The 13,320-nt window shown below is 43.8% G+C and overlaps 1 protein-coding gene and 1 non-coding gene across 3 annotated transcripts in view; both read right to left on the bottom strand.

Moving 5' to 3' along the window:
- The window catches only part of TMEM132C (transmembrane protein 132C), a 272,979-nt gene that overhangs the window by 125,235 nt on the left and 134,424 nt on the right, over positions 1–13,320 (bottom strand). The window lies entirely within an intron of this gene.
- On the bottom strand, positions 10,066–10,229 carry LOC137147608 (U1 spliceosomal RNA). The gene has a single exon (XR_010918254.1). It is a non-coding gene; the product is annotated as a U1 spliceosomal RNA (small nuclear RNA).

Raw genomic sequence — 13,320 nt, 5'->3', positions numbered from 1 at the left:
AGGCCCCTGACAGGTCCTCTCTGCAGGGCTGGGTCCTAAAGTCATGTGAGTTAGCGCTACATGAATGAGTAAGGGTGCAGGAGCGGGCTGAGCCCAGCTGGACGGGCTGCCTTCTGCCCTGCTTTATCTCCAAAGGAAATTGAAACAAGCAGCTGTCCAGCACACACACACACTGAAATGTGTGCTGTGTAAACAGGAAGCACAGCGCGGGTAAATCCAGAGGAGGGATTTAGCAGAACATGCTAAAGATGACCTCACCACCTCTATATATCTATATTAAAGGATTGGAGACATTTTTGAGATAAACAAATGCACCAAGATTATGCTCGCTACTGCATGCACTTTCCATTATTATGGCATGATCTCTGAGCTGAGCATGCATGGCATTCTCCCAGCTGACACGGCAAGGGCATTACTCAGAAAAATATTTACAGTTTGCAGTATTTATTAGGATTATTACTTAGACCCTAAGTGACTTTTTGAAGTAATCTTCCCCTGCAGTCCCTTTGTATTTTTAATCCTCTCCTCGGGCCCCTTCTGGCAGCTGTTACTCCTACACTTTACCATCAGCCATGCAGACTACAAGGCTGCTGTTTCCTCTCTCCTAAGAGGAATCCTACGCTGCGGAGCTCAACGGTTAGAAAGAGGGATGGGTGCCATGAAAACGTCAATAAAGGAGTAGTTCTGTTGGGAACTTCTACTGGTCAAATTCTGGGGCGCTGCTTTACAATTCTCTCAGGGGTGTCACAGAATCACAGAAATTTGGAAGGGAAAAAAATGACTGCAGTCGATCAGCTAGTCCAACTCCCAAGATCTTATGCAGGATTGTCCCCTACGCTTTATTATATTGTGCTTTGAGGAGTCCAGTCTCACATGGCTCCCTAAGGAGATCAGACCAGAGATCTCAGAACACTTCCCAAAGCTCTCTGGCATGCAACTGGGGGTTCATTGACAGGTGCGAGGCTTGAAGGAGGTGTAGCATGTGCACCTGTCAGTGGTCAGCCCTGCCACCTCCATCAGCCATTTTGGGGTAGCTAGTAGCGCTAGCCATGAACCATCTTTAGGCTTAGGTGAGCACCAGGATTGCGGCCAACACAGTGGAAAGGGTGCAGAGAACAACAGTTGAGAATCAACACAACAGGTTTCGTTTACACCCATTTGCATGCAGACTCCTGTACTGGGTAACAGCCCTGCTCTCTTCTTTCAGCATAATCCTTGCATTGGTTTGTCTCCTTAGCATATTAACACCCTTATACCTGTTCTTCTGTTTCAGAACAACTGCATCTTCCATCTTATTCCGCATGCAGGCAATATGTAGGAAATGCTCTGAAGATGCTCTGGACAAAACTGTTAGCTCTTTACGTTAGAATTGAATCTTAATCTATTTAAGGCTGCCAGTGCTGGGTGATACAGCCTCCCCAATGGTCTCTGTGTTTACCCAGGATTAGCTCAGACCCTTATGCCTTGAGACTGCTGCTAGTGGCTTATGCTTTTAAAGCCTAATTAAATCAATGGTAAGACCCCACGGAGGCGGAGGGTTCGTATCAGATCAATAACTAGGGTGCAGTGGGACCAACATCTGACCAACCAGGCCCAGTATCCAATCTGAGCAAGGAGGCAGAGGGCAATACATGATGGGAGCTCACGGTGCGAAGGAAGGAGAAAGCAATGAGGAAATTAGGGATGGAAGCATCTCACGGGGTTCAAGGATTGGGGGAACCACTGCAACTACTCTTTGGTTTTGTAACAGACATTTTGAGTTCGACATTTTCCCCTGTAACTTAAATTCATGTTTTAGTTTCTTTAAAGGGGAATTCAGTGGAAACATGGCCACATCTTTTCCTAATCACGGGGAAACCTGTGCTGTGTATTAGGGACAGAAGAACCCTCCTAAGCCTGGCAGGTGCAAGTGCCTCCCAGGGTATGGTATACACACTGTATTCTATTCACCAGGATTTTCCCTCAACCCATTCTGCTTCCATCCCCAGGCCCTCAATATTTCTTTGCTGGCTTGCTCCCAGCTACATCTCTCCTTGCATCCCTATTTTTCCATCTGCCTCCTTTTTTTCAGGCCCCTCTCTGCTCCTTAATTCAAGATTTGCCTAAGCCAACCGTGAACCATCACTGAGCCTAATCAGCCCGTCCACCTTTACTCCTTTTTTGGTGCAAATGAGAGCAGACTCAGACATCAGCCCTAGCTCATTCGTTTCCTGCTTGTTTGCATTCAATCTGCAGTTGGGTCACATCATGACGATGAGGGTTTTATTTTATTTTGTTTCGTTTTCGGAAGGAAATGTCAAAAGTGATCTGGTGGTTTTCAATAAGCATGGACTTGAGGCCTATTTGTTGAGGCTCCGGGACAAGAGGGGACCTCTAGAGAATGGGTAATTCTGGTGTCAGAAAGTATTTGCTCAGTTAAATGAAAAGGTTCTCATAGCTACTACGGAATACTTTAGTGAGAAGAAACACCCCTCGTGCCTCTGTCTCATGTTGCTACCTGCTGTCTCTCCTAATCAGCGATTTCGTCCTTCTTCAGGACACATTCTTTCCATTATAAATTTAAGGTATTGTGACAAGACCTGAAACCTTGGCAACATACCTCCCAATCAGGGAAGCCCACTTATATTCTCTGCATGCTAAATAAGTGGAGCCAAATTCTCCTGCTGCAAGATACCACAAACTACCCTTAACTTTTACAGGAGTCACTCGTATCCTGCTGCCGGAGAGTTTGGACCAAGATGCTAGGTACCAAGATGCTTTCAAGGATCGTCTTTCCAGGCCTCTAGAGCAGCTGGAGCATGGCAACTCCAGGTCTCATCCTCAACTCGTCTGAAGCAAATTAGCGTAGCCAGGTAGTCTCTGTGCCTCAGTTTCCCATCTGTAATATGGGGATACTAATCCTTCTTGCCTCCCTTTGTCTATTCAGACTGTAAATGCTTTAGGGCTGGGACTGTCTCTTACTATGTGCTTACACAATGCCTCACACAATGGGGCTCTGAGCTCAGCTGGGACCTTCCGATGTTATTGTAATACAAAAAGAAGAACTTGCAGCCGGGTCCTTCCCCCAAGAGCCACACAGACCATTGTGGAAAGTTCCATACTCTACGGGCCAGCATGGATGCCACCCTCTGCCTCTACTGAATGGTAAGTCAGACATGCCCATGCGCTAGGATTCTGTTGTCTGCCCTCACAACCGAGTCTTCTTCTACCTCCCAGGGAGCCTTTTTTCCCCTCGAGTATTTCCAGGGATTTATACTTTTCACTGAGTTTTTCCCATTTCCTTTGAGCACTTTTCCCTACCTCCCCTCGGTAGCTCTCCCCAAAAGTCATTTCAATTCGGCCAACTGCAGCCGACGCCTAACTGCAGGGATGGAAATCATTTTGTTTCAGCTTGATGCAGCAGAAATGCACAAGACCTAAATAGCATGTGACAGGATATCAGGGCACGCACGCACCTGATTTAGGGTTGCACAAGCTACAGCAGCAGCAAAAAGATTTGGTTTCGAAAACTGCTGAAACTGCTATTAACCAGCACTATGTGTAATAGGTTAATAAAATTCAAAGTGAAACATTGAGTGCGCGCACACACACACACACACCCCTCTCTCCAGGGCTTCATATACCCACCACACAGCCCTTCTTCATGCTCTGTGAGTTCCCCGAACACCTCTTATTCAGTCTCTCTTTATAATCTCCTCTGACCACTCTGAGTTTCCCGATATCTTATCACCTCCTTGAGTCTGTGTCTTCAATCTTCAAGCACCCTAAAGATAATAATATTTTACGCTTCCTTACTTAAGTTTCATATAAGTATCTTCCACCGAACCAAAAATATAGACGTGGTTATGTTGTGATATTTAGGGTTAGTGAAAGATATTGGGTTGGCAGTTCCGTTCTCATGTTTTTATCATGAGTTTTATGACATTTGGTGGTTTTCGTAAAGCCCCAGCTCCTGGAGACAAGTGAATACGTGAGAATCTCAGTTTTAATTAAAAAAAAAAAAAAAGCAAGTGTATTGCCCTCCTAGTGGTGGGAAAAAAGCCTGAAAACTGGGCATGAGCGCACCCTACAGGCTCACAGACCAGAAGGCAAACACAAAGAACTCAAAATTATTAATCCAGTCTCATGATTTTTTAGCCTGATTCATGATTTTTGAATGCTTCAATATTGCTGTAAAATCTGCTGTCTATCCAAAGTGAAGTAAGGTCCCAGAAGTACATGTCCACAGCACCCCACCAATGTGCTATTCTGGAGAGTCCGTCTGTAAAGTGTATGAGGGAAGCTTCTTCTACATGGCCATTCAGACCTTAGAGCAGGGGTTTTCCAACTGGAGGGTCGCGACCCCTCATGGGGGTTCATGAGGTTATTATGGGGGGGATTGCGAGCTTGCCGCTAAGGATGACATGGCATGGGGGGGTCATCACTTTTGTAGGGGGGGTCGTCACAGCCTGAAATATTTTCAAAGGGGTTCCCAGCAAAAAGATTTGTGAAGCCCTGCCTTAGTGCCTCTGCTGGGAAAAGACAACAAGAGTGTCATCTGTGATGGAGAGTTTGACATTGGCCTCTCTCCACGAGGGACTGAGATCATTCATTTCCTGCAGGCCACCCAACAGCCATCATGTGGCAACGCTACTGGACTTACACTCAATGTAAGCCAATTAATGTAAAGTCCTGGCAAAGCCTTGTAACCAGTCCCATGAGCCATTCACTCCCTTATTTGAGGGGTCTTAGATAAAAACAGAAAGTTATGGAATACACTACAACCAAGTACATAGAGAAATGACAAATATCAAGAGAGGAATGTGAATAATATACAGAAGAGGCCATTATTCTGTGTACTGCAGGAAAGTGTTTCTGCTTCTTACCAAAGAGGGAATTTATCTTTTCTTTGGTCAGAGGTGACAAATCCAGAATGCTAATGCAATAAAAACCACAGAGAGGGAAATAAGAAAACTGCGTGGAATTTCACCCTGGTTTTGTCAGCTGTTTGTGAGATTATAAATTCATTTTTTGTGTAAAGGGCAGAAACAATTTTATACTTTGAATAATCCACATTAATTAATCAGTTCTCGTGTCGTTTCGGCAACGCTTCCTGCTCATGTTTCTTTAGTTACACCTCTACGTTCTTCAACACCTTTCCCTCCCGCAGTAAGCCTGATCCCGCTCTTATTATTGACTTTAACAGGAGCAGCATTGGGTCATTAAATCCTGATTCAGCAATCTGGTCCAGAAGTTTTACATGGCAGTAACTGCATTGAGTTCAGTGGCATTATTCCAGAGTTATACCAGTGTTGGTTAGAGCCAAATCAGGCCTTTAGTTACCTAAACTTCCCTTTTCACCCTCTTCCTCAAGCTTCTCATCAGTTTTTCTATGTCCCTGCTCCCATCAGTTGCTATGGTCCTTTCATTTCCTCCTTTCCCGATACTCTTAATGCCTTTGCTCTCTCCCATGCCACCTTCTTTATTCCATTTGCCCCATGCCTCGCCACTTCATCTCCTCCTTTGGACTTTCGGATGGCAGAGATCATGCTCATTTCTTTTTTCAAGCTCATGCTCTCTCTGAGGACTTCACGCTTGCTGCAAGCCTCCAAGATTATAGATCTCCAAAGTACTTAAAAAATACACACACACAAAATTCCATGGATTGGGTCACCCATTTCTCAAAGATGCCCAAACTATTTTGATTTAACACAATATATAGACAATTAACAACTCAGGGCTGTAAAAGTTTCATTTACAAGATTTCTACAACTGCTTCACAAGTGAAAGAGATTTCTTGATGAAATTCTGTATCAGGAAGCTGCTCTTGTGCACAGGTGCATATGAGTATCAGATCCAGAACTACCTTAGCTTCTGGACAGCGAGCATCCTGGCTTCCCCCTTTACCATGACATTTGGTCAGTGAACACTCTCCAGCCCTAGATAACTATTGCAATTATCTACAAATACTAGTTAAGAACCTGGGGCTAAATTCCAATACCCTTAATCACACCAAATAGCTTTTTTACTCCATGGATGGTCCTACTAAAGCATAATAATATAGCATTGGTCACACAAATGGAAAGTCATACCAGCAGAAACTCTCAGTGGAGGAAGGTGCTATTAAGTGTGAGTGATGGCATCAGAATCTGGCACTCAGTGACGGAAAAGGTCTATGAGACTCTCCTCTCCTCTCCACCCAATCCTAACATCATGAGATGGTAAAATGCCATATAAAACCTGGGGAAGAGTGAACTACTGTAGCTTAAAATCAAGAAGAAAGCCCCCCCCTCAATCGCTGCTCATTTTTAGAACTGGACAGTTCAGAAGGTTTTGTAATATTACTTCATCTATTTCATTTTCACACACCCCTGAATTTCCAAGAGGCCAAACAACAAAAACAAACAAAAACCCAACCAGAGAAGTTGTTCTGTTTCTAGCCAGCTCTGAAGCAGCAAGTTCCAGGAATCCAACGAGAATGCCTGTTCTCAATGGATTTCCAGCCAACTTTCGCAGATCAGCAGCAGAGAAATAGTTGGATGTTCTGGTGCTGGAATCAAACCTTACCTCTGAATCTTGTGAAGCTAACCCTGCCCTCTTTCCTCAGACGATGCTTTCAGTTAAAAGGCAACCAGAGTTTCGCCTGGGTATAGAGTGCAGATATGGATGCACTGCAAATCACACAGCGCCCTCCACTTCCTTTTACTTGTATCTCTGTGGGCAGACTGTAATGAGCTGTGAAGTTGTCTGTGATATATTTGTATGGCAATTATTATAAGACATTAATCACACTGTACCGCTACGGTATTTACGTTATGCAACACAGAACAGAGCTTGGATCATGCTATTATTATCATCAGTAGTAGTCTCACAAAAGCAATTAGAAGCCCTATTGTGCAAGGCACAGCGCAAACACAGAGAGTCCCTGCCCCACAGAGTTTTCAATCTAAACAGACAAAGGCTGAGAGAGCAAACAGAAGCACTGAGAGGGAAAGTGACTTGCTTATATAAAGTTACACAACAGGTCAATGGCATTGCCAGATCAACTGAGCTCCAGCCCCGTGTCATATCCACTAGACTGCACTGCCTCAACGCAATCCTTCCCCCGTAAATACAAAGCATCACACCACGTTCTCTATCGCCATAACCTCAGACCCCTGCTCACAAGGTTGGCTGCTTCTTTCATGCAAAGGAAAAGCAGTAATTAATGTTCAGCACAGACAGCCGGTAAGGTGAATAAACATTGATCGGACCCTTCTGCATTACACGAAGCAAAGCTGCCAAGTAACCAAACAGTTAATAAAGCCCAGTTTGCATTTAATACTCAGAAAGTGTCCCAGGTCTTGCAATGAATCAATATTTTACCGTGCTGTAATATTGAACTGTCCAAAGCAGTATTCCAGTCCAAGGGATGTCATTATTCATATTATTTTACTCCACAAACTGACAGACGGTTATCCCCTTTGTTTATTAAATATGAGCCTCCCCCCCAAATACAAAGTCTGAATAATGACAAAACTGCAAGAATGGAAGATGGAGCCAAAAAATATTTCATATGTATAATTATGGTTTAATATCTGCAAGCTGTAAATAAAGTTTGTCAGAACTGCCATTATAAAATCTTGTGTTCAGGGGTTATATCTTCGTATTATATATACAGCATAGGGTGACAGTGTTACCTAGTGATCGGAGCAGGGGACATGGAGTCAGGACCCTTGAGTTCTATTTTCAGCTAAGCTGCTGTATAGCCAGGGCAAATTACTTAACTGCTCTGGGCCTCAGTTTCCTTGTCTGACCAATGGGGATAATCCTTGCTTACATACCTCATAAAGAAGAGGTGTGTCTTAAATGATGTGTTTGAAATCTATAAAGATGCTGGAGCAAGTGTACAGTGAACATTTAGAATATTATTCCTTTTAAAAAGCCAACATTTTTGGCGTGTCTAAAAATAAAATAAATACTCAGCCAGATTTTCAAAACCAGCTGCTCTGTTTGTGCCGCACTGCTGCGCGTCCAAAGAATTGCCGACTGACAGCAGGTGGCTTTTTTACTTGCCCTGTGGAGGGTTGAAACTTGCCCCCTTCCTGAGTCAGACTTTACTAACAGACTCATTAACAATAAAACACGAAAGTCTTGGCAGTCTCCGCAGGCTCAACTACTTCCCAAGTTCCTACTTCAGGGCTGCTAAGCCCACCCCCTCGGTTCTTTTAGGCCAATGCAATTAACAGCTGGCAAGCACCACACTAGTACAGGACTAGCCTCTTGAACACTTTGGAAAAAACCAAACACACCTAGGTTTTACATGACCCAGAAATGACGCTTGAAGAAGTGATTGTGTCCTTCACTCCCACACAAAAAACCTGTGTCAGGTCACTCTATCTTTCTGGTTAGTGAGTAATACTAGCTGAGCTCCTTGGGGTCCTTTCAGTGCCACTGCTGGGTCAACTGGACAAGGTCATTAGCAAATGACATGAGGCTGTTCTTGCTTGCACGTAATTGCTCTCTCTGGAAACGTTGTTTTATTACTACAAACCCTTCAGATCTGCTGTTTTGACTATGGAGTGTGCTTATCCACATTACAAACACTAATTCCTGCAGTCCTGAGCTTGCAGTCCTCACACCAGCTACACTTGACACAAATTAGTTTTGCCTACATTAGGACTGCAGAATTAGCCTATTCATTAGCCATCCCAAACCTAACTACCGTTGAATGCATTTAGCTATCATCTAGCTATCTTTTTCAATATCACTCACACTCTCAGAATCTGATTAAACTAATTTTCAGGGATCTTGGCTCTTAATCCCACCATCCTGGGGATTTTCAAAAGGGTTTTGCTATAAGTCAATTAAAAAAAAATCCCACACTTAGCTTACTTTGAAGTTTCTTTAGAAATGTCCATCTAATTTCCTCTCTCTCAAGCAGAACTCTCTGGCCAGGTTTCCTCAGCCTCTATTTTCAAGCGTGGCATTTAGAAGACCAATGACCTACTTTTTTTATTTTTATTTATATCTCCGCAGCTCACAAAGTTCAAAGCCCCAGGATAAAAACATTTTCAGTAGTGTACGCTGGATCCTCTGCCAACTAGTGACATTTATTTAAGGCTTCTGGTAAAAATGAGGGGTACTCGCGGAGCTGGAGTGATAGCAAGGGTAATGCTAGGTTCACGGAGGCAATAAATCCATGAAGTGAATGGCGGTGGGAAAATTTGTACTACAGGGAGAAAAGAGGGGCAGGGTAGGAGTTACATGTTAAGAATCCCTGCAAATGTTCAAGAAAGATGGATTCAGACTGAAACAGGTGCAGAGAAGAACACTGAAGATGATCGGGAAATGGAGGAGACTAGGAAGAGTCTGGCTGGTTGAGGCTATCAAAAAGAAGGCTGAAAGGGGATATGATTGCCCTCTATAAATACATCAGGGGGATAAACATCAGGCAGGGTGAATAGCAGTTTAAGATAATGGACAGTGCTGGCACGAGAACAAAGAGGTATAAACTGGCCATGAACAAACTCCGGCTGGAAATTAGAAGACGGTTTCTAACCATCAGAGGAGTGAGGTTTTTGACCAGCCTCCCACTAGGAGTGGTGGGGGGCAAACATAATTACGTCTAAGACAGAGCTGGATAAATTTGTGAGTGCGTTTGTATGACGGGGTTGCTTATGACAGTCGGGGGCAGGGGGCTCCGCAGCCCAGAGGCTCACTTCCAGTTTATGTTTATGTTCCTCAAAGCGCGTGCTTTAGGGTTTTCAGCTGACCACCTGCTGGGGTCAGGAAGGGACTCCCCTCCCCCATGTATTCTGGGAGCGGGGTAGTTGGTCTCCTCAGTGTCCCTATGCCTCTATCTGAGTATATCCTGTACTAACACTTGATCTAAACCTAAGGTACTACTACTCCCATATACAAGAAAAGTTCTCAGAAAATTGAGAGCAAAAGCATGAGGTGAAGACACAACAACAGAGCTCCGAATCTAGCCAGCGGTGGTGAGAAGGAATTGAAGGGGTCGGGGCAGTGCCATCCTGATATGGCCAGGGGAGGGGATATGGCCACAGGGTATGAGCACCAACTCTCTGGGTATTTTTTTTTCCCCAGGGGAGAGCATGAACGCAGTCCCCCACTACCACAAATTATGCAGTCGAGTTTCCCGCATTTGGGGAAATCGCAGGGATCAGCACACCCGCAGTGCGATGGATGAGCCTCGCCCTGGGAAAACCACCTTTGTGATCATGAAGTCTCCCCTGCCAGGTAAGTGCCAGTCAAAGTTCTCTAGCTCCGGTGCGCCTGGTGCACACAGGGAATGAATGGCTGCACCTACTCGAAGAAGAATCAGGAGTAACCTTGCAAAGGTGAAGCTAAGGGCATGATTTCATCCTCAACAACTTTGACACAAGAAGGAAAAAACCCAACCGGACTTTCATAGATTAGGCTGAGCCCTCAGGGCTGCCAGTTCGAAACATAACACTATCTCTTCAAATTCATCTAGAAGCCATTAACAGACAATAAGCATAGAACCCCACAGTTCTATTTGTACAGGGTCACTTCTCAGGGTAGAATTATACTTTAAATCATGGGCTTTATTAATGGATAGGTGTGCCTGCTTCTTACAGGTCTAAAGAATAAAGTACGGAGTAGAAACATACAAAGCACCCCTTGGGCAGGAGATGTTTTTGTCCTAAAGTTGGCAGAAAAGAGCACATATATTTTTTTTTCCAGGCCCTATTGCAAATGATTTAGAAGTTGTGGTACTGCCGTATTTTAATACAATCAAAATCTTGGTTTGGGTACACACTCTCTCTCTGAGGTATTTCATATCGGGTGTTCAAAACCGAAGGCACCCAAAAATGATTGTCACTTTTGCAATATTACCAACTCCAACTGATCCAAAACTATGAGTTGGGCCTCAATCATGAGACTTTAGGCTCTGTTTATTTGCATTCTGATTTTTGAGGCTGTGCGTTTGTGTCACATTTCTAGGTTTTTCTCTGAAAATATGGGGGCTAGAAACTTGCTCTGTTTTTTAAATGAAAGTTGAGGTTCTCGTGTAATCTAGTGACTCCAGGAGTTGGGGCTTGGACTAAATCACCAAATATCACCATGAGCTTTGCGGTAATAACATGGGAGTTGCCAACACTGCTTTTGAATAACTCGGTTGCTGTAGTTATAATAAATAAATAAATAAATAACAATTTGCCACTGCTTCTATCTGGCCATGCCAAATAGCTGAAAGACGGTGTGGACTAGAGCACTGAGTACTATTATTACTGTACAAACAGGAAAGCAGACACAGACCTTGCCATATATGGCTTACAGCCTAATTAGGTCCCAGGGTCCCCATAACCTAAGCTTTAGAGTCTAGGACTCCTGGGTTCCAATCATGGCTCTGGCTTGGCTAATGAATTACTGTTGTGCCTCAAGCAATTTTCAACTTTAATTTCCCTCTTCTTTCAGTGGGGATATTTATACTTCCTGACCACACAGAGGTGTTGTAAGCCTTCAGTCACTGTTAGCAAAGTGCTTTAAAGCTGAGAAATGATACATATTACTAGCAACAAGCAATGCAGAAAAGCCAAGGGCTTTGGGATTATTTTTGCTTTGGAATTCCACTGATGTAAGGGTCTGGCTAAAACACTTTTGTTTTGCTAAAATCAAACAAAAATCTTTTGTTCTGCTAAATGTTTAAGATTTCTCTTCATTTTCCCCCAAATAGATCTGAGCCCTGAGACTGAACAAGACTGAAAAATTGCCTCTGTTGAACAGGTCGCAACCATTTACATTTCCTCTGGAGAACTCCAGCCCCTAGGTCTGACTATTTAAGAAATGCACAAGCAAATGGCAGAAGTTCCATGCAATCTATTTTGATTCGGAGCCTGCAGTGTCACCTGTCTCTAAGGAATGTGCCTCCTGGTTTCCTCACTTTACACTTGTAGAGTCACTGATTGAAAATCTAACCAGAGAGAGAATTGAGAGTCCCTAAGATGCTACAGAGTGGGAATGATTTGTGAGGAGAATTCTAGCGCAACTTGAAACCATTTAGAACCACATTACTCACTAGCCATCTCTCAGCTCAGCTCATTTTTGTTAGATCCCATGACAGAACAACAGGCCCTAGAGGTAAAGCTTCCTTTTTTTCCTTGAGGTGAGGACAAATTAACATCAATACATTTCCAAGTTCAGTTCATTGGGCAATAAAGAAATAAGCAAGTCAAAACCATTTTACATGGAGTTGTCTCGTAAGGTAATGAGCGAACACTATGCACTATGGGAGGTGGAGGGGACCAGGAGTCTGAATGAGAATCATGGAAGGCAGCATGAGGTCAGATTCCCAAGTGTTCAACGCCAACCATTGGGGCAAGATTTAAGACTCTCCCAGTTGCCATTTAATCACCTAAATAAGGGCCAGATGTTCTGAAGTGCTCAGCACCCAGCAGTTCCCAATGCGACATTTGTGGGCAGATTTTCAGAAGAGCTGAGCAGAACTCAGTGTGTTCTGAGCTCTTCTGAAAATCTGACAGCCCCCCCCCCGTCTGCAAACCACCTTCACAGTGCAACAAACTACAGGCCCAAGTGTTTGTGTCAGGAAGGTCCAACTTACAAGACTTGCACTGATGCAAGCAGAAATTTTCTAAAAGAATCTTCGAATCATAGAAATATGGAGTTGGTAGGGGGGAAATGTGTCAGCTTAAAATTAGGGTGTCTATGGTGAACCTTTAGGGCCAAATGCAATATGGGCACCTGTAACACGTATCCCACAGTCACCATTCTCCCAGAGGACAACCCTGATCAGCTGGTGAGTTCACTAGCACTAAAACAAAGCAAGAAGAGATTTCTATTCGTCTGTCAAGGACAACATAAGGATATGCAGATACTAGTTGAGTGCATGCATTTTTAGGTACAAAAATAAATGCATATGCAGATTAGAAATGACCCTCTGGCTGCCAGCAAGTTGCCAATGGGCCTGAACTACTTCAGTTTAGCTCAGTTAATCAGGAGGTCAACTTCAAAGACCGAGAAAGAACTCTTACAAGTGGCAATGTTGTTCATTTTGTCCCTACGTGGCATTTCCTAGTATGTCGCATGTCAACACTGTACCAAGGGACCCCGACGACAGCTGGAAGAAGGTGGGGATTGTGGTACATGATCTGAATAAAGACCAGAACAGGTGCAACAGATAATTTAATCCATTTAAATGTGTCTTGTACATTTGGAGATATACAGCGTACCCATTTCATAAGGGAAATCACGCATCTTTGCAGCAGATGATACAAAACACTGAACCAGTGTCTTACTTTTCTGTTAACTTAAATGAACAAGACCTTTCAGATACTTTCCTTGTGCATTTAAGAA

Source organism: Emydura macquarii, unplaced genomic scaffold, assembly GCF_026122565.2.
Source record: "Emydura macquarii macquarii isolate MOO-44397 ecotype Brisbane River unplaced genomic scaffold, CSIRO-AGI_Emac_v2 contig_554, whole genome shotgun sequence".
NCBI lineage: Eukaryota > Metazoa > Chordata > Testudines > Chelidae > Emydura > Emydura macquarii.
Note: the sequence above shows the minus strand (reverse complement) of the source record. Positions and strands in the feature narration are given on the sequence as shown.